General features: G+C 35.0%; 1 protein-coding gene across 5 annotated transcripts in view; it reads right to left on the reverse strand.

The window, feature by feature from the left end:
- The window catches only part of TBC1D5 (TBC1 domain family member 5), a 485,401-nt gene that overhangs the window by 336,599 nt on the left and 128,579 nt on the right, over positions 1-20,223 (reverse strand). Inside the window, exon 1 of one of the 5 annotated variants that reach the window (XM_037143970.2) lies at positions 16,699-16,790. The exons of the other annotated variants lie outside the window; for them this stretch is intronic. The gene's annotated coding sequence lies outside the window, so the exon portion shown is untranslated. Of the gene's footprint in view, positions 1-16,698; positions 16,791-20,223 lie in introns of those variants that run through there. 5 annotated transcript variants of the gene reach the window in all.

The raw sequence follows: 20,223 nt of genomic DNA on the forward strand, positions 1-20,223 counted from the left end.
CATATTCTGGTTGAGGGGAACCACAGAAATCCAATTATTCTTTTATGCCTATTTTTTCTGTTGTTATATGGGTCTTAGAAACATTCCAGAAAATCAGCAAATGTTGACAAATGAATACACAGGTTCTTCCCACATCATGGAACAATTTTCTGCACCTGGGTGTTACTAAAAGCTTTTCACAAATGGGCTGGATCCTAAAGGGCATGGAGGATTTGGATGTTAGAAAACACATCAACTTTCTCTATAAAAATCTTTCCATTCTAGTGTCATTGACCCTTTCCTTAAAAAGAACACAGCCCTTTAGCTTTGCTCTCAATTTCAAATATGTAACATTTATGTTTCTCTTCATGAACTCAAGTTGAAGCATATGCAATTGTTGATATTTAATACCTTTTTATCTACCAAATAAAGGTAACATCCAATGGTTTAAAACTCATTTTCACTACTTGAATTTTCATCATCATTCTCACTTCATGGCTAATCATAAGCCAGCTTGGGCTCTCCCTACCGCTTACCAGGACATTACAATAAATACTGTGCTTGCGTCCACACCTCTGGTTTCTCACTGTCTTGAAACCATCTTACACCTAATACCAGAACAGTCTCCACAAGCACAGGGTTTGATCGTGACATGCCTTGTTGCACACCTATCTCTCCCATTCCTGAAAGCTTATTAGAATGCAACTGATCATTGGTGACATTTTAAAAGGATAATCTTAAATCAGCTCTAATTTATCAAAAGGGTAACTCATTTTCAAATTTGATAATTTATTTTTATTAATGAACTACATAGGAATAAATTTCCTAAATGATTACTATAGGTTATAAAACGCCTTAAGAGCAAGAAATTACCATTATTAACTGTGGTTAGAACAATAATTTACATGTACAAGTAAATCACATTCACTGACCATTTCTATTATTTTACTTAATACAAAAAGTAGGAATAGAGTAGACAAATAATGGTTTCCACCTACATAGAGGAAAAGTAAAAAGTATAGAAAGTCAAAGCAAATTTAAGTTCTTATGCTGCTACAAAATGTAACACAACCTAAAGTACCTTCCTCCCTCAACACAAAATTAAAATAAAAACCTAACCGCTTAACACGAATAAAAAACATATCATACATTGATAAATGTTTAAGTCATTAGTCAAAGAGCAGGTATTGACCTAACTACTCATTGGTAACACAACTAGATAAAAGAGTATAAATAATGAATTACAATGAAAATTAGGAAATGTTCCTTGAAAAACATTTAAAACAACATAGGTCTAAAACTTATGTATTGGGGAAAAAAGAGTGTTGGGTCCTCTTTTCTCAGAGTTACTATGACACACAATGGCTTAAGTGAATTAACATCCTCATTTGGATGTAATTAAATGATGGGATAAGAAGTTTGTATATAAATACATCACTCTTCTAAATAAAAATATAAAGTTTAAAAATATGCTTTGCTGCTAACAAGCATTGCATTGGAATATATAGTACTTGCTTTACATGGCAACTCCCATTGCTAGTCTCCCTCTGGCTTTTTTGGGGGGTGGTATCTGAGCACTCCAAGTGACAGCTTTAAGGAGATGAAAGAAATTAAAAGATAACATTTTGTAATTTGTTAGGGCATAAATACCAGAAATTTAAGTAAGACAGGATACAGATGCAGGGCAAGACACAACCACATACCACAACAAGACAGATTCATCTTAAATTCCTAAGGATGGATCAGTGCTGGTTTCTGATCACTCGGCACAGCCACATTATAAAAACTTTAGAAGTTCCCATAACTCAAATTTTTCTCTCATGTAGATTAACCATTTATATGGCTATAGTAGCTGCTAAAAAAAACAAAATCCAATGGAGTAAATTTTAAAGATCTCATTGGCTTTATTTAATGAACATGAATGGGGCAGCATCCAATCTAACAGAGAGAAAGGCTCTCCCAAGAGTTGTACAAAATGAAAAACTTTGATAGGAAGAAGGAAGTGGGAACAAAGAACCTGTAATAGGTTAAAAAAAAGTGGATTGGTTATGGTGAGATCACTTTTCTTTAGGGAATGGAAGGAGTCTATCAGGCAGATTATTTAACTAGTGAGACTGAACAATTCCTGATTGACTTAGATCCCATTTCTGAGAAAGCTGAAAAAGTAATTCAGTTTTGGTTTGGAGACAAGGGGCTTAGCATAAGGGACTCCATTCTGCTCCTGCTGTTTTCCACAAAGCCAAACTCTTCTATAAACATATCACCAGATTAAACTTTTTCAAGAAACTTTGTGTTGTTAAAATTGTATTTTATAGTACCTTAACAAATCAATGAACTATGACTTTGTAAGTAAATTCATACTTTACTCAATCTTTAATAAAACCAAAAATCCTGCTCCCAAAGTCTCAAGGGGTTTGCTCTTAGAAAGATTATTATAATCAATTTGTTTATTTAAAGTGCAATTTGAGTTCATGAATATAAGAAACCCCATGGGAAACACAAAACTAACAGATTATACAATATGAAATTATCACCTTAAATAGTAATAATAATAATAATAATAACCAAGACTGTGTGAATAGCATTTAAGAAAAAACACTGATTTAACAGCATACCGTCTCTTTTAAAAGCTTTTAATCAGACACAAAGATCAAAAAATTTTTCATGGGAAAAGCATTTCAACATAGTCAGAAATTAATGGTCATGAGCAGGGCTGAATTAATGCAGTTACAGTATATATGGATTTTTAAAAATATATTACCCTAAGAAATTATTAGTTATGAACACCGGATTCAATGGGAACGGAGAAAATAAAAAAAGAGGACCTTTCTCAGCTAAGAGTTGGCAGATTTATCCTGTAAAGGGCCAGAGGGCACTTTAGCCTTTGTGGGTCAGTCTCTGTCTTAACTCCTCAATTCTGCTGTCAATTAATGAGCATGGCTGTGTTACAATAAACTTTATTTATGGACACTGTAATTTCATATAAATACGCATGTATCACAAAATATCACTCTTATTTCAACTTTTCAAAACATTAAAAAATGTAAAAGCCATTCTTGGATGGTGGGTAATACAAAAATGGATGGCAGACCAGACTTAGCCCATGAACCAGGTGTAAGTCAACTCGTGTTCTAAGTCATATCTTTAATGACACTGTCATCCCTTAAACATAAATAGAAACTTGATTCTTTTATCTCTCTCATTTTCTACACCTACATCCCAAATATTTTTGCATCTATTCCCTACTTTCTATCATCAACATCTTAATTCAGAGTCATTATTTCTCACTTAGGTAATTGCCCCAAACGAAACAGAATTAAAAGCATCCTATGGGATCTTGATGAACGTCAGTGGTGGTCACATCTCCAATCCATCCTAAGAGACTGCAACTAGAGTAAATCTCTTGAAAATGCAAATCTAGTCCCATAATTTGATTAACCATGTATAGATACAAAAATAAAAACAAAGGCCATTTTAAAAATACATTAGTAAATCTGACTTAATATTTAAACATAAAACACTGAAATCACAACTAAAGAAAAACAGTTGTTACAAATACTAATGAAACACTTGCAAATTTGCATATTTAAGGAGAAAAAGATAATACTAATCAAATGCAAAAATGTACAGCACGCATTTTTGACCACATACAAATCTAAATTTCTTTAAAATCCTTGTTAGATAATCAGAAATTGAAACACATTTTACTTCTAGATAGCTTATATTTATACTCTGGTTTCTCTTCAGATAGTATAAATCTTTCACCTTTTACTAGATAGCTTAGATAATAAAAACAGTGTATAGGAAATGAAATAATGAGTCAATGAATATAGGTTTTGAGCATCAATGGCTGCCAACATTTAAAATGATAAAAAGATATTATGTACCTGCAGATGAAAGGACACACAAGCACACAGTCTTGCCTAAGAGATTAAACCTGAATCTATTCAAGCTCTGAAGCTACCTGTCAATTTAGAGAAAATATAGAAGAAAATGTTTAATTCTTGTGAGTATGAACTCAGCAAATTTCATAGCTGTGGCAATATTCCAGGTCAAACGGCCCAGGTTCTTCAATAGATCACTTAAAAAGAAAACGAAACATTGGAGAAAGAAACCACAGATTAAGAAAAATTTAAAAGACAAAAATAATTTTTTTAAATGGCAACACTGAACTGTAATGTCTCAAGTTGCACACTTGGGTAATAAAACCATAAAATTAAATAATTATTATAAAAGTCAAAAGAGTGGTTGTTTTGGAGGAAGTATGGGTGCTACAATTGGCATAAAGCACATGGAAGGGATTCTGCAGCAGCTGACAAAGCTCTGTTTCTCGACCACAATGCCTCTCACTTTCAAGCCAAAGCACCTGATTACAGCATGGGTAAATTTTAACAAACCCTTAAGGAATTAATGAGGCTTATTATGTATAAACTGTTGCATTACAAAGAAGAAACTCATTGTACATTAGCATGACTCTAACACCTAAATGGTAACAAAGAAACCACAAGAACAATGATCTCACAATATACCAGGACCAAGAAGAAATCCTTCCAGAAATGCAATGGTAATTTAATATTAGAAAATTGAGTAACTGATTGGGCAAGTAAGCTAAGGGAGAATGGACTGTAATATTGCTCCATTGAATGTAGCAAACCTTTGATAAAATTTAACGCTCATTTTTCATTAAAAAATAAACTAATCAAATAAAAAATAAAACTTTCATTCCCCAATAGACCATTAGTTGGCATGGAACAAAAACACAAATAACAGAAATTGTCAAGGCTTTTGGCTACTAATGCTTTTTTCAACATTGTTAGGAAGATTTTAGCAAACCCAACAGGACAAGTATGAGAAATAAGAAGTATAAAATTTTTAAAAAAAATAAGACAAAATTATAATTTGCAGTTGTCATCTACCTACAAAAAATGTGAAATAAACAACTGCAATTTTTTATTTTATAAAATGTGTCAGACTGCAACCATTTTTTTTTTAAAGAAAGCTTTCCTTTATACCAGAAACTCCTCACAAGTCAATAAATATTTGAGTGATGTGCCAGGAACTGTGCTAAACACTAAACTAACCACTTAGAACCATAAGGAAAATACCCCACGACAACAGCCAACAACAAACAGTGTATTGTGCAAAAACTACATGGAGAAAATGCATGCTGTGTTTGGAGGACTCAAACAGCATTGGATTAAATCAATGTGCAGAACACATTCCTGGATAAGAAGACTCATAATTGGAAAATATAAATTTTCCTCGAAGTAATCGGTACTTCTAAAACAATTCTATTAGAAAGTCCAAAAGGATTAAAGGTCAGAAAATGGCAGATTCAACAAACAGATTTTATAAAGTCCATCTAAATTGTCTGAACACCTATGATTTTTTTAAATAAGAACAATGTTAAAGGAACAGCCTTATAAGGTAAAAAGGCAATAAATCCAGTTATTAAAAAGTATAAAATCCTTGAAAAGAGAGACAGGCAGATCAACAGATTAAATTAAAACTAAATCCAAAACAAATGAATAACTATGCCAAAATTTAGAATATGATGAAGGGACTTTTGTTGATGGTATGAACATGATGACTGAGAGTTTTCTAATTGCATAGTTAGAAACTTACTGAATGAAACTTACGAAATTAGATGCAGGAGGACCAAATGAAGCAAGAATAGAATAAATTTAATTTTGGACATCGAATTTGAAGAATCCTCGTGGAGCCCAAGAAACATCAAATAGGTGGTTAGATACATGAGTCCAATGGTCATAACCTTGATCTAGGCTGGAGCTGTGAACTTGGGAATCATGGCACAAAGTTGGTAACTGAAGTCATGGCCTCGGATGAGACTATCAAGAGGAAAGTACAGTGAGAGGAGAAAAGACTGGAACTTGAGGAATACAAATACTTAAAAATCAGGTAGAGGAAAATAAGCTAAAAGAGATGCAGTAATCAATCATTTGAGAAATAGGAAAACCAGAAATATGTGATATCATCCAAACAAGGGCAAAAATGTATTTCAAAATGGCAGAGAGTACAAGTCAAGGTCTGAAATACGCACTTGAATTATCAAAGCACATTGTGCATGGTACAAGGTTACAGATTCACAATGTGAAGAATTCAAGTGAAAAATCTGAATTTCAATAGTGTCTTTAAAAAGGGCTTATGTAGATAATGTTTTTAAAAGAAAGAAAAGGAAAACAGCATAAAAAAGGAGGGGGCACTTGAAAGGACATATACGGACATAAAACAATGGTCAGCAGAAGAAAAAGAATTACAGATTGTTTTCAACTTTATATACTTCTGTAGCTTTGAATGTTTGCCAAAAACATGAGTATTTATAGGGTAGCAACAACTATAGTTTATTTTGAAGAAAAAAATTACCTACCCAGATATTTCCTTTATAAGAAGAAAACTTATAATTATTTAAAAGCTAAAAGAAATTCAGGGAGGCCTCAAACAGATCCATAGCATTCTAACTCTTTTATTGTGGCCACATCCCATGAAAGAAATGGTTTTATTCATTCTTTTACCCAGTGTTCATTAAACATCTATTATAAAGCACTCACTGTGCTAAAAACATTGAAGGTAAAAATAAAAGTAAGATACTACCTTTAAGCCACAGGAGGCAACACTATCACAGAAAACACCAACATGTAAACAAATAAATATAATTCGACATGACAAGTGTATATCCAAAGTCCCAATTAAGGTCTAAGTTAACATATTTGATGAAAGAAAGAAAATTTGAATTGAACCTTGAAGAAAAATAAGGCAGGAGGTTCCAATCCAGCTCATCATATTCAAAAGGAAAAGAAAAGCAAAAGCAAAGAGGCATAAACGTATGTTTGAGAAGACTGAGTACTTCTAATGAATTTTAAATCTGCATTCAACCTTCCTAACCACCGTACTTCCTGGTTCCCTATGTGTGCCCCACCTCTACTGATGAGGACCTCACCCAACTTCACATCTCTTATCTTTAAAGTACAGCACAGACAAGTAGTTTCTATGTGCTTAAAGAAATTAGCATCCACCACCCAATCATGAGCCTCAAATCTGCTTACAGATTATTTTAATTTCGAAACTATCTCACTGCATAGTCGCTAACACCCTACTGCTGAGTGAGAAAAGAAAATAATAAAGTAAGCCCCAAAATCCAACTGGGGTCAGATCGCTATCAAGTAGTAAGACTGATTTATCAACTACCACATTTCCCTAAATATTTTCATGCCCTGCTATCTTAGGGAAAGAAAGAACCTTCATAATTCCAGGAAATTAATCAGTACTGTCATTTTCTTTGGAAAAGTCAAATATACGCACAATGGCTGTTGAAATAAAAGTTCTCTCAAGGGGTAAAATGCTAGGCGAGGGATTGGAGAGAGTAAACATAAAAGTAAACCTCATTTCTAAAATAGCATTTGTATTTTCATTTGCTGTTTCTATTAACAATCACAAAATAGTCATTTACTTATTTCCCCAGGTAAGACAAAATAAAACATATGTATGATGTATTTCATATGTCTGTAAAAAATCAAGTTATGCTCTCATTTCTTTACAAAGAACTATCTTTAATTACAAAGTGATTATATTTATTTTATTTATATGCTTCAACTTAGTTTTCTTTTTCTGTGTGGAAAAAGTGCATGTTACATTTGACATACAGGGTGCTGCACAAATAACACCCCTATCTTACTACAAAATCTTTTATTACAAAACTATAAGCATGGAATTCTGTAACATAATGACATCCCACTCAAGCACACGATATGACATTTTAGGTGAAATGTTAATATTAAAACTATAAATTATTACATCCATATTATTATCCTACCAAGCACACTCAAGCAAGCTTTACATCTGCAGGATCCTGTATTTTGCTAAAAATTGTACAATACCATATTTTTACAAGAGAACGACATCCTAAAAATTCACACTTTCGAACTAAGACTATATGTATTCTAAGTGAAATAATTTTTCTATGATATTCTCTTTGATTACTATACCTATAATACAGCATCCTTCCTGCATTAAATCATTATATTACAATATTTGAGATTAGTTTTTAAGTACTCAACATTCTAGGGGGAAAAATGGAACTAAGGGCAGATTGAAGTGAGAATTTCAGTTACGTGAGCATTTCACACATATTAAGAGTCCTGTTTTACACATCTAATAGCCTACTGTGAACATGTGGGATCATACATTTAATGTTGAAATACCACCTCATTGTAAAGAATTACTTAAGACAACAAAAGACATACCTTATATTTCTAAAAACTTATCTGGTTTGACAAAATTCCAATACAAACGCAGGAGAAAACTAACCAAAAACAAAGCTGTTTACTGAGGGCAACACAGGAAATAGAAGGCCACAGCTCTGGAGATCTGCTATGTACCAGAGAGGCCCTGAGGAAGAAATACCGAAATCAGTTAAAACTGGGTAAGGGCCTTCTATTTTATTTTTACTATAAAACACTGAGTGGTTTTTGAAATAAGAAGCTTAAGAGCTAAGAAATAGTAACAAAATGTACTTTTAAGTTAATGATATTAAGGACTACAGTACATTTGAAACAAAGTATATAACACCAAATGATTAAAATTTTAAACCCTTCTTCCTTTCTCCAGTTCCTCCTCTCAGTTTTTCTCTTTCCATACATATATGCACATATACAAGGTCTGTCCAGAAAAAACCCAGCCATTGTTAATATGACCAGAAGGGTTTGCATGACATCCATGTAACCTGGCAGCCAAGCAGAGCTGAATGGAATGTCCATGCGTGAACAACAACGACCTCACCGTACTAGTCAGTGGGGATGGTAGACACCGTTGAGTGAGCACGTGTATTGTGTGGCCATCACATTCAAAATGACTGAGTACAGCAACGAACCTGCATCAAATTTTGCATTAAGCTTGAATATTCCTCAGTGGAAACTACTCAGATGATTCAGAAGGGTATGGGCAACTTGTGATTGGAGGCTTCATCATGACAATGTGCCTTCTCATGCATTACGTCTCATGCAGTTTTTTGGCAAAATGTCAATCACCCATGTGACTCAGCCCTGCTACAGCCCAGATTTGGTGCCTTGTGACTTCTGTCTTTTCCCAAAACTAAAATCACTTTTGAAAGGGAAGAGATTTCAGACCGTTGATGAGATTCAAGAAAATACTATGGGGCAGCTGATGGCAATTGGGAGAACTGCATGAGGTCCCAAGGTGCCTACTTTGAAGGGTAGGTAACACTGAGGTAGGTAACAGACTGAGGCAACACTGTCCTATGTACAGTGTTTCTTGTATCTTATATCTTCTTCAATAAATGTCTCTATTCTTTTTTTCATATAACACAGCTGGATACCTTCTGGACAGACCTCATACACAGGTATAATAAATTCATTCTAGGAAACTGAGTTGGTAACAAAAAATAATAAAAACCTTGTATACACACACTTAAAAGGCCTTTGTACTTAGTTGGAATTTACTTTTTGAATTTGGAAATTCTGAAAGTCAACCTCAATGGACACTAGAGTTTGCACTTAAATATTTTGGTCCACAAAAAACCTTGCTTTCTTGTTAAATTCAATAGGCAGACAAGGAATGCCTCTGAAATAAATAACTGAACCATCATCCTATTATTTCTCATATCCTAAATCATTACTACATATATGTAAACATACCCTCTGCCTATATTTTTACCAATAAATAAAATTCTGCTTTGTTGATTTTGTCCTAGCAAAATGCACTAAACTTCGTAACAATTGTACTATTTGACAATACATGCTACTTAAAATTAAAGAATCCTAAAGTAATCCATATTATTTCTAAACAAACATTATTCATCTCAGACTTTTTTGTTTTCAATATTTCTACAAAAGAATAATTACAAAATTAGTGAAATGTGGCACAGTTCTTCTTTGGGAAAATAACCTGACTAAAGCAGACCACTCACTAATAAAGTGCAACTTAATAAATCATGTGGAATCTTATTTTGTTCAAACCCTTACTAACTCCTAGCACCATCTGTTACCATCAAAACTATATGACAAGATATGATATATAATTAATAGGTAAACAACAATCTAATTAAAATGGACAAATACTCCATGTTCCTGCCATTTGGGAGCTCTAATTACAGACTAAATTTTAAGCTTGAATTAAATATTTAAGCTGGAAAATTAACTTTCCTTCTCGAGCCTTGAATACATTAATACAGAGATGTGAAGCGACTTCCTGATGGGAACTTAAACATGTAATTTAGTTTCATCAAAGCAGTTACTAATTGTTAAGCAGCAGCACCTTACCATATGTACACAATAGCTATTTAGAGCTGAAAAGGTGGTCCTGAAGCACCCCTCTGCAACCCTTTCCCGACATAAATATAAAATGTATATACAGCACCGCAGTAAATACTACACATTGCAAATAAATTACTTACAGTCTTCAGCTTTCAGTGATTTCTGAAGACAATTAGAAATTGGTCTAAATAAACAACAAATACCTATATATGACAAGGTAAAAATCACACACAAATATAAAAGGCCAAGATGTTCAAGATCAGAAAGTATCCAGGAATAAAATTCTTAGATGACATATAATTAATTTTCTAAAAACCCTGACCTACTAAGTCAAAGTAATGATTTATGACAATACACTAATTCTTTTCTCCCAGCCTTGTCTCTTCACAGAATACAGCAGACTTTCCTAAGAATGTTACAGAAAGATTCAGAAACATAACAACTTAAAGGTGAATGTTTTTTTACATTTTTCATCCAGTTTTGATGTGGGGAAAAATAAGATTTCAGAGCAAATGACCCTAACAGGCACTTGTTTAAAAAATAAATTCTACAAGAATATAAGGAATAATGCAGTTTTTCACTGCTATTTTACTTAGCAAATAAGAGAAAGTGAAAGACTGCTTTAAAAAAATGTATCAGTCTTTTAAAAATATGTTATTTTAATTCTTTATAAACATAATACACAATGGGAGGGAGGTGAGGAGCACGGGGCGGGGTGGGCTGGGATAGGAGAAATAGACAGAAAACTGTACTTGAAAAAGAACTAAATAAAATTTAAAAAACCCCCATAATACACAATGGAAGGTCAAATAGGTCCACAGTGTGTTTATGAAAAGAGAACACTGTCAAGGGGTTACTGCAAACAGCTTCTGTTTATGTATGTTTCATTGTTAAGTATTAATAGCGTAACTGTTAAGTTATACTAAAAATGACCTGATTTTATAATTACACAAAAATAGTAGCACACTGCAGTGTTTAACATTCAAGGCCAATGACAAATATACAACGCTTCCATTAAATAGCCTGTATTTGAAAATTTTACCATAATTTAAGTAAATTAAAACTTAAGTCATGAATAGATCTACATTTAAGAATGAAAAAAAAACGTTTTGCCTCCTTTGACAATAAGAAATCTATTTACTATTTTATAATTCAGCACTGTTGTTCTAGCTTTTGGTTAAGAGTAGGTTTACTACCTGTTTTTTCCATACTATGTCCTTGTATCTGTTCTTTTGAAAAGGTGCCAAAATTCCACCCATGCTTAAAGTTTACTCATCTAAACTACAGAACACTGGATGTTCCTAGTATATTAGTGATCCCTAACTGTCTGAATATGAGGATACTTTTTTACATTTCAAAATATATGACAGATCTTCCCTGTACAGTGGAGTGCACTTACTTAACTGACAAAATACACCAACGAAATGCATATATTTCCCTAATGTTCCCTAGGAAATTGCTGCCATAGACTGGCAAACACCCACAGAAAGAAAACAGGGGCACCCTTTGAAAAATCCTCTGAGGTGGATATTTATTTTCACACTATTCTGTATCTCACAAAGATTAGCAAATGAAGGACAATCAGTAAATATTACTGAGAAATTAAAAATTCTATCCTAAAGGATTTGATGGATATACAAAATTTGGCAGATTCACATTTAAGTAGCATAGTTCTTTTATGATATTAAATCAGAAAATTGGAAGATAACAGAAGTTCCTCCATAATGCAGGCTAGAAAAGTCTATTCAATTTTATTTAAAATATGTGTGCTGTAAATGTATATGCCATGGAATTTACTAGGATGACAACTACATAGATATGAAATTCATGACATATTGATTCAACATATTGAAATGGTTTTAAAAACCAATTTATATAAATGATTGTAATAGTCTATATTATGTTTAGCCTTGAGGCATATGGTAGTAAATTTGAATTTAACTTTAAATAAATTTACATAAATATAAAAAGTTCAGTCATTTTTATCTATCCTGCATATGAAACAGAACAAATAAAAAAACAAAAGAATTGTACTTCATAAACGTACTTGAGGGCAAAGTTCAAACAAACCAGAAATCTAAGTTTATTTCTTAAAAAGAAACATAAAAAGATGAATTTTTATAAGAAAAATGTCATTGATGGAAAAGGTACTATTAAATATTAGGCAGTAAATATTTATATGTTGATATATATAAATTATAAATAGATATATGTTCAGCAGTAAATATGATTTACATTTTACATATATTCTAAAAATTAATATAACTGAAAACAAAACCCAGTCTGACTTAGGGTATGGATATATTCAGATGAAACTAATAATTAAGACAGGAGTACAATAACCCTGCTTTAAAGAACTTAAGCACTTCACAAAATGAAAATATTTTTAAAGGCTATCTAGTTTTCCTTGAGAGATACTAGAAAGTCAGTGACTTCATTTTCTTTATAAAGATGGTTCTAACTTCCCATCATTAGGGCTCAGTCTGATTAACTTAAGAGATTAAAGCCAGAAAAAAAAAAACACAGGCTCTGAACATGGGGCATAAGCCCTGTTTGTGTGAAATAAGCAATCTTAAAAATACAAATTTGCATCTTGATCTCACCTCGTCCCTAGTTCAATCAAAATAATTAACTGATATATCCAGTTATCCTACATATATCCAGTAATTCTAAATATATTAAGCAAAAATTAAGATATGATCCCTAAATTTGGAGTTTGCAGTTTCAGTATTATCAGAGGCATTTTTAAATGTCTGTCTTTGTTAGCTGCTTTACAGACAGTTTTTTCTAATTCTCAGAACCACTTACAAAGTAGATATTACACCTATTTTACAGAAAAGGCAACTTAGCTCAGATCTGTAATGCCAAACATTGCTCTGCTTATGGCACTATTTTCTACGACATTTTATTCTGAAAATTTTCAAACACTACATAAAGCTGCAAGACTGTTACAGTGAACATTCGCACACCAACTATGCAGATTCTATAACTGACATTTTACTATACCTGTTTTATCACTTACCTATTTATTCATTAAGACCATTGTTTTTATGCATTTCAAAGTTGCAAATGCTATATTACTTTTTCAACATTTTATTATAAATATTTTGACTCAACACAGAAGTTTAAAGAATTTTACAGTGAATATCCACCAGAATCTTCAATTATACTTTAATATACCTGCTTTATTATAGTGTCTATCCATTTGTCCACTCATCAATCTATCTTACATTATTTTAATGACCTAAATTATTTTCTGCAACTCCTGATTCATTCTGCAAAAGGACAGTTAATGAAAAGTTTTGTATGTATTTTAAAATCTTATCTTACCTTTATTATTTTCTATTCAAGAAATGTTTAGCTACCTGAAACACTAATGTGAGAAAATATATGCAACTCTATGTTCACTGAGAATCATTTACAATAGCCAAGATTTTCCCCTTGCTAGTGCGGCTCAGTGAACTGAGTGCTGGACTGCAAAACAAAGGGTTACCAGTTTGATTCCCAGCCACAGCACAGGCCTGGATTGTGGAGCAGTAGGGGGCGTGTAGTTACACATTGATGTTTTTCTCCCTTTCTTTCTCTCTCCCTTCCCTTCTGTCTAAAAATAAATAAATAAAATCTACAATAGCCAAAATCTGGAAACAGCTCAAGTGTCAATCAGTAAATGAGTGGATAAAAAAGCTGTGGTACATTTACACAATGGATATATACTACTTGGCCATTACTACATTGGGATACCCTTCACAGCAGCATGGATGGACCTAGTGAGAGCATTATGCTAAGTGAAATAAGCCAGTCAGAGAAAAACAAATACCACATGATTTCGCTTCTATGTGGAATCTAAAAAACAAAACAAAACAAACAAACAAAATAGGGAGTAAAAAAGAAATGTTTAGCTATACATGCTTTGAATGTTTTTTCACTTTCTAACTTTTCTATCAGGTACAAAGACACAAACAAACCCTTCAGAAGAGGAGAATTCACTTATTTCTCTTTTGAGGAAAAAAACTCTGAAATGTTTTCTTACCCTATAAGAAAAATTGAAAAATAATCCATAGTAAAAGTTCTTAGGGGAAAAATTATAGTCCATGATAACTAAATAGATTTAATCAAGAAACTTTATGTAACTGTGAAGAGAAGTCACACTATTAAAACTAAGCAAATACGATATGCTTATACATTTATAGTATTTATGTTTGTGATTCTATGGTAAATATACATATATACATACACACTAATAACTGTCATCTGCTGCTGCTAAAATTTTATTCTCTATTTACATGAAGGGATTTCAAAATACCAGTATTTCCTGAATTCTGGCTATTAATCTTAAAGTAATAGACCATTCGATAAAAATTGCCTCTGTGCATAAGGTCTCCTACTCGTGTAAGTGCTTTCAAACTCACTGCAACACCTAGTTCTTTGACTTCATTTCGTATTAATCCCTTAGTGCCCCCCTTCTAGTTTCACTTCCTTCCCTGTCAATCCTAGATTATATGAGCTACCATTTCAACTAATATCTTACCAATACATCTCCTCTTTTGCCCTATCAGCTGTCTCTCTCCTGAAAACCTTCCAACACTTGTCCATCTCAGTTACCTTCTCTGACCCTATATTCAATTTACTGAAAGCAGAGGCAATAAGGGACCAAGAGGAATTCCTTTCACCTTTTATCCAACTGAAACCTTCACATCCACTGTGGCAGCCAGGAGCGCACTACTGCTGTGAGGAGAGCAGTTTACTGACAGTTTGCAGTTGTCACACTGTCAGGATCCACAGCAGTGTTCACATCAAGGCCACACTTGCCCCAGGCAAAGAGAGGGATGCTAGAGGAAGACCACTGCTTCCCAGCACAGGGCATTTCTGATGGGGAAAATGTCCTCTGCCCACCCCTACACCATTTCCTCACCACTGGTCTGGCTGAGACTTTCTCAAAGCTGCACTGCTACCTGCGAGTCTTCCTGCCCAACCTTCCTCCTTTGTTACACAGATGTCAGACCTGCACTACGGTCTAGCAGGGGCCCAACTTCCGGACCAGGATTGCTATGAATGCGGCCCAACACAAAATCATAAATGTACTTAAAACATTACGAGATTTTGTTTGTTTTCATTAGTGTTTATGTATTTAATATGTGGCCCAAGACACTCTCTTCTTCCTGCGTGGACCAGAGATGCCAAAAGTTTGGACGCCCCTGGAGAGGCTTTCCATGACCATTCATGACATTTGTGGTTCCTTTCCCCATACCTCCCAAAGGTTCCCCCCAATAAACGTCTTAAAACTTCCATTTTTCCTTGGCACCTGCTTCCTAGAGCACCTGAACTGTTGTCACATCTACTCTTTCCATATGACCAGTATTGTTAGTAAAAAATATTAGCCACCCTCCTGTACTACCTAACCCCTTCACTAGCCCTGGCTCCAAATCTGTCTCACCTTTTCATGTATGTACCTTGCTCCAAAGGTAACTATCTTAACTTGCTTTTTCTCCTGTATCATCTACTTTTCTCCCCCACTCCTGGCTCTTTTTCATCAACATGTAAAAATTCTAAGAACAATAAACTCCACCCTGCATCCCCCTCCAACAGCCAGCTTTTCACAGATTATAATATGGGTATTGAATATGAAACAGTGCCTTTCACTGGTAGCCTATAATACCTCATCTCCCACTTATATATCAACTACCTTGTGGGCTGACTTACCTTCTACTCTACTCCACGCCGCTGCTTACCAAGGCACATCTGGCATGTCAAATTCAAGTTCCCTGCACTTCTCTTGTGACCCCTCTATCCATCACACTGTCCTTACTGCTGTCTCCTGCTTTGTCTTCAGTCACACCATCATTCACTGTTTCCCTCCTTAATCCCCTCAACACATTCCTCCCTCTCTCATACACTTGAGAGTACTCAACTCGTCCAAGGTCCTCTCCCTGGGCAGTCTTACACACACCTAACAAATACACTTATCTATCTTTGTTTCATCAATGGCTACCACAATGCTTGGAATGGCTCAGCAAACAACTGTTACATAAATTCATGCCAAATTTTATATTAATAATTCCAAGCATACATCTCTTAACTATAACTGATCTCCTAGGCCTCAGAGATCCATATATTCAACCACCTCCTGAATGTTTTTAATCAACAGATGCCTAGACAGGTTCCTGCTGAACTCGGCATCTAAGGAATGACACCGCCAATGAATCGTCTGCCCAAGCTGGAAATCTGTATTTTCTTCTTGCCCCTCTCACATCCAGCCAACTGAAAAACCCGGTCATTTTTACTTTCAAAATGACTCCCTTCCTCTTCCTTACTCTGACTCTGACTCTCCTTACTGTCTCAGTTTCTCCCCTTACCTCCACAGTCTCCTAAACTGGCATCCTGGCTCTTGAGATCTCCCTCCAATTCACTTACGTGATCAAATGTCACTTACGTGCCTTTGTAAATTCAAATCTGATCACACTGCTCTTCAGCTTAAATTTCTTCAGTAGGTCACAACGCCTAGCTAGTACTGCAATCTGAAGCTCTGTCCTCCTTCCCCTTCTGTTTTTTCCTTCAAGAAAAAAGCCCAAACTCTTAGTATAATGTGCAAGACTCTTAAAAAATCTCGATTTCCTATCTACAGTCTCTGGTCTCAATATAACCCAACATGCAAACCCAAGCCACTTGCAGTTCCTCAAATACACTTGAGGTTCGAAGTCATTTCTGCACTATTTCCCTCTGCCCCGGGGTGTCTTTCTTCAGCACCTTCTCTGGAAGTGTCCTTAGGACCATCCCCCAGTCCCACACCCACGCTGGTTCATGTACTCATTTCTGGGGTCCACCAGCTCCCATGCATGACTCTACCATTATCACTCATCAGACCACAAGTTAATATTTTTAGCTGCTATTATCTCCTCTGCTATAAGCTTCAAGCTTTTAAAGTGAAGAATTTTACTAACTTTGCTGATCCAACACCTAGAATAGTATTTGCCATAGTAGATAACTAAGCAAAAGGTTCTGTGAAAAGAAGTTTTTAAAAAAAGGAAGGAGGAAAAGAAAGCCCCTTTAGTACCTCAATAAATCTGTAATTTGACAAAATAAGTGTAACATACTTGCCCGCAGCTCTCACCTTCACCCCTGTGAGGAGTCATTTTATGTCAACCTGACTGGGTGAGGGGAGGCCATGATAACTAGCGAAACAATTCTGGATGATGGGTATGTCTATAAAGATGTCTTCAAAAGAGATTAGCACTGGAAGCAGACGGAGTAAAATCAAAATGCCTTCACTAATATGGGCGTCATCCAATACACTGAGGACCTGCACAGAACACACGGCGGAGGACAGGCAAAACGCTCCCTCAGCTTGAGCTGAGACATTTGGACTCCGACAAGGACTTAGACCATCTTCCCCAGCCCCCACCCCATCATCCCAATTCTCAGGCCTTCAGACTCAAAATGAATTAGAGCACAGGTATTCCTGGCATATTGTGGGACATCTTAGCCTTCATAACTGCATGAGCCGATTTCTACATTTTATATATACAGTATCTTCTATTGGTTGTGTTTCTCTGGAAAACTCTAATACAACCCACAACACAACCCTTGCAGAATGCAAGGACTATAAACTGTCCTTTAGAACATTTCGGGGAGCCATCCCTAAGTATCTCACATGTGCTCCTGAGCAAGCCCATTCAGCTCACAGTCAGTGACCCACCATGGCATGAATATAATTTACCTATCTTTGCACATCTCTGTGTGGTGTCTCAGATCTACTCATCCCATTTCCTCCCCTAAATTAAACCCGAGTGGGCCTCACCAGTCCCCCTATCCGGGTATTTCCTTTGTTCTCTGCTGCAGATTATTGGTTGCTACTGTCACTAACCACTGATGGGCACCCCTGCAGCATCTCCAGCAGACCCCCCACTCTTACTGATCCCCGCTTCCTTCCCCTCCGCCATAACTACTGCGTTGTCAAACACACTGCTGCACACATGGCACCACACACCTTTCTAACACTGTCAGCCCAATGCGGTTTGCAAAATGCCAGTCATTCTGTATACTATGGCAAAAAAAGGAAAAGTGTTTTCTACTGGACTCTCAGTTTAGAGAACACAAGGACAATACTGCTTGCCCCCAAGCATCTTCCAGAATTATCCTCATTCTCCAGTTCTTTCTGATTTTTCCCCTACAGGCCACCTATCTTCTTGCCTCCATGGTTCTATGACAAAATACCTAAGAGGTCTAGACCAGAAAACAAAACAGACCCCAGGGTGAATTTTAAAATGCTGCTCCTCTAACAACTGAAACTGTTACCTGGCTCTTGAGTCTGTGTTTTTCTTAGGAAAAGAATTCACTTTTGTCCCTGTGCATCAGTGGCTGCTGGCAGGCCAAGCCTGCTGGTCACCACCTGCAGTATGTCTGAACCCCAGCAGTTAACACAAGTGAGGTCCACACTGAAAACATCTTATTCACAGAACAAAATAAAAAACAAAGTTTTAATCACGGAAACCCTTTCTTGCTCCATGTTTCTCACACTTAACATGGTCCATTAAGAACTTTGCATTAAAATTCCTGGATCATATAAGCCACTCAGAGCAGCTTTCCCATTCACAAACAAAAGCCTCCCTTTGGGGAAATATTCAAATTAACATTTTTTTCTGAATTCCAGCATGATTAGTCCAAGGGTGTCATACTACCTAGCCCACAGTTGTGTCAGGGAGTGGAAAGCATCCCAAAAGCCACTTCCACACAAACACCAAGCCAGAAAAGGGACGGCCAGAAAGGGGGAGAGCAAGTAATAATCCCCCTGGCCAGGAATTCCCAGTCAATGTATCCCTATGATGAAAGGGTTTGTTCTTTACATCATGAGAACATAAGAAAAGAACAATAACTCTTCTAGTAAGTTCTATACTCAATTCAGAATCTACTTTGGATGGTAACATATACCAGCAAGTATGAATATAAATAAGAGTGCACTAGAAGAAAAACACAATGCAAATTCTCTGAAAATAAAAGCAAATTTAAACAAAATGCACAGTGAATATAAACATTACTAGTAGTTCCATTCAAAACTTGATATACATTTGGAAATTAAATTCCTAGCTTAGAAACATGATAAATAAGCAAATACTTTAGCTTAGTATATTTTTCTCATTAAGCACTTTATGAAAGAAATTTTTCTTCAAAAATCTGTTATTAACAAAGTCCCAAGTGTTCGGTCACTAAAACTAGAACTCTGTTTTTCCTAATTTATTTGGATACTTTTAGCCATCTCATAAATTGTGTATTTTTTTCTATTTTAACAAGTTATCCTCCTAAAATTTTCTATTTTGGTGGAGAAAAAGGAATACAAATATATCTTTTTAAATTGAATGACTTTAAAATTGATCTTTACAATAAATACCTCTGATCTTTAAAAAACAAATAAAAAGTACCCAGGGGAGAAGGCAGGGAAGAGGCTTTAAGGGATGAAGGAAATAAAAATGGACCAGGATCGAGGCAGCATGGTGTAGACTTTAGGTAATTTTAAGCACTGGATAATTTTAATCTGGAAAGAAAGTCTCAATTCAGTTATAAATATATTTTTAAGAATAGCACACTATACCTTAGAGAATCTGGATAGTGGCATTTTTTAAAAACAAGCAGTAACAACAACAGCAAAAAATACTTCCTCCTTATGTTGCATTGATTCAGCCTGTGGACTCCTCCTGCCAGTGATCCTTGAGACAGTATCCTAAAAGATTTCTAAAACCAAATGGGTAAACACGCCTATTTATTTAAAATTCAAGCAGTTTTTCAAAACTCTATTTATATTCAGAGTGTCCAATTATCTGCAAGATATATACGGGCTGCAATACAAACTATTATGATAGATTTTTTTAAACAAAAATACTAGCACAGATATACACATAATGAATCTTATCTCCCTTCAAAGTATCCATTTTGGGCAGCTATATATCAATTCTGAAGAAAATTC

Source organism: Artibeus jamaicensis, unplaced genomic scaffold, assembly GCF_021234435.1.
Source record: "Artibeus jamaicensis isolate MK-2021 breed Jamaican fruit bat unplaced genomic scaffold, CSHL_Jam_final contig_519, whole genome shotgun sequence".
Classification (NCBI taxonomy): domain Eukaryota; kingdom Metazoa; phylum Chordata; class Mammalia; order Chiroptera; family Phyllostomidae; genus Artibeus; species Artibeus jamaicensis.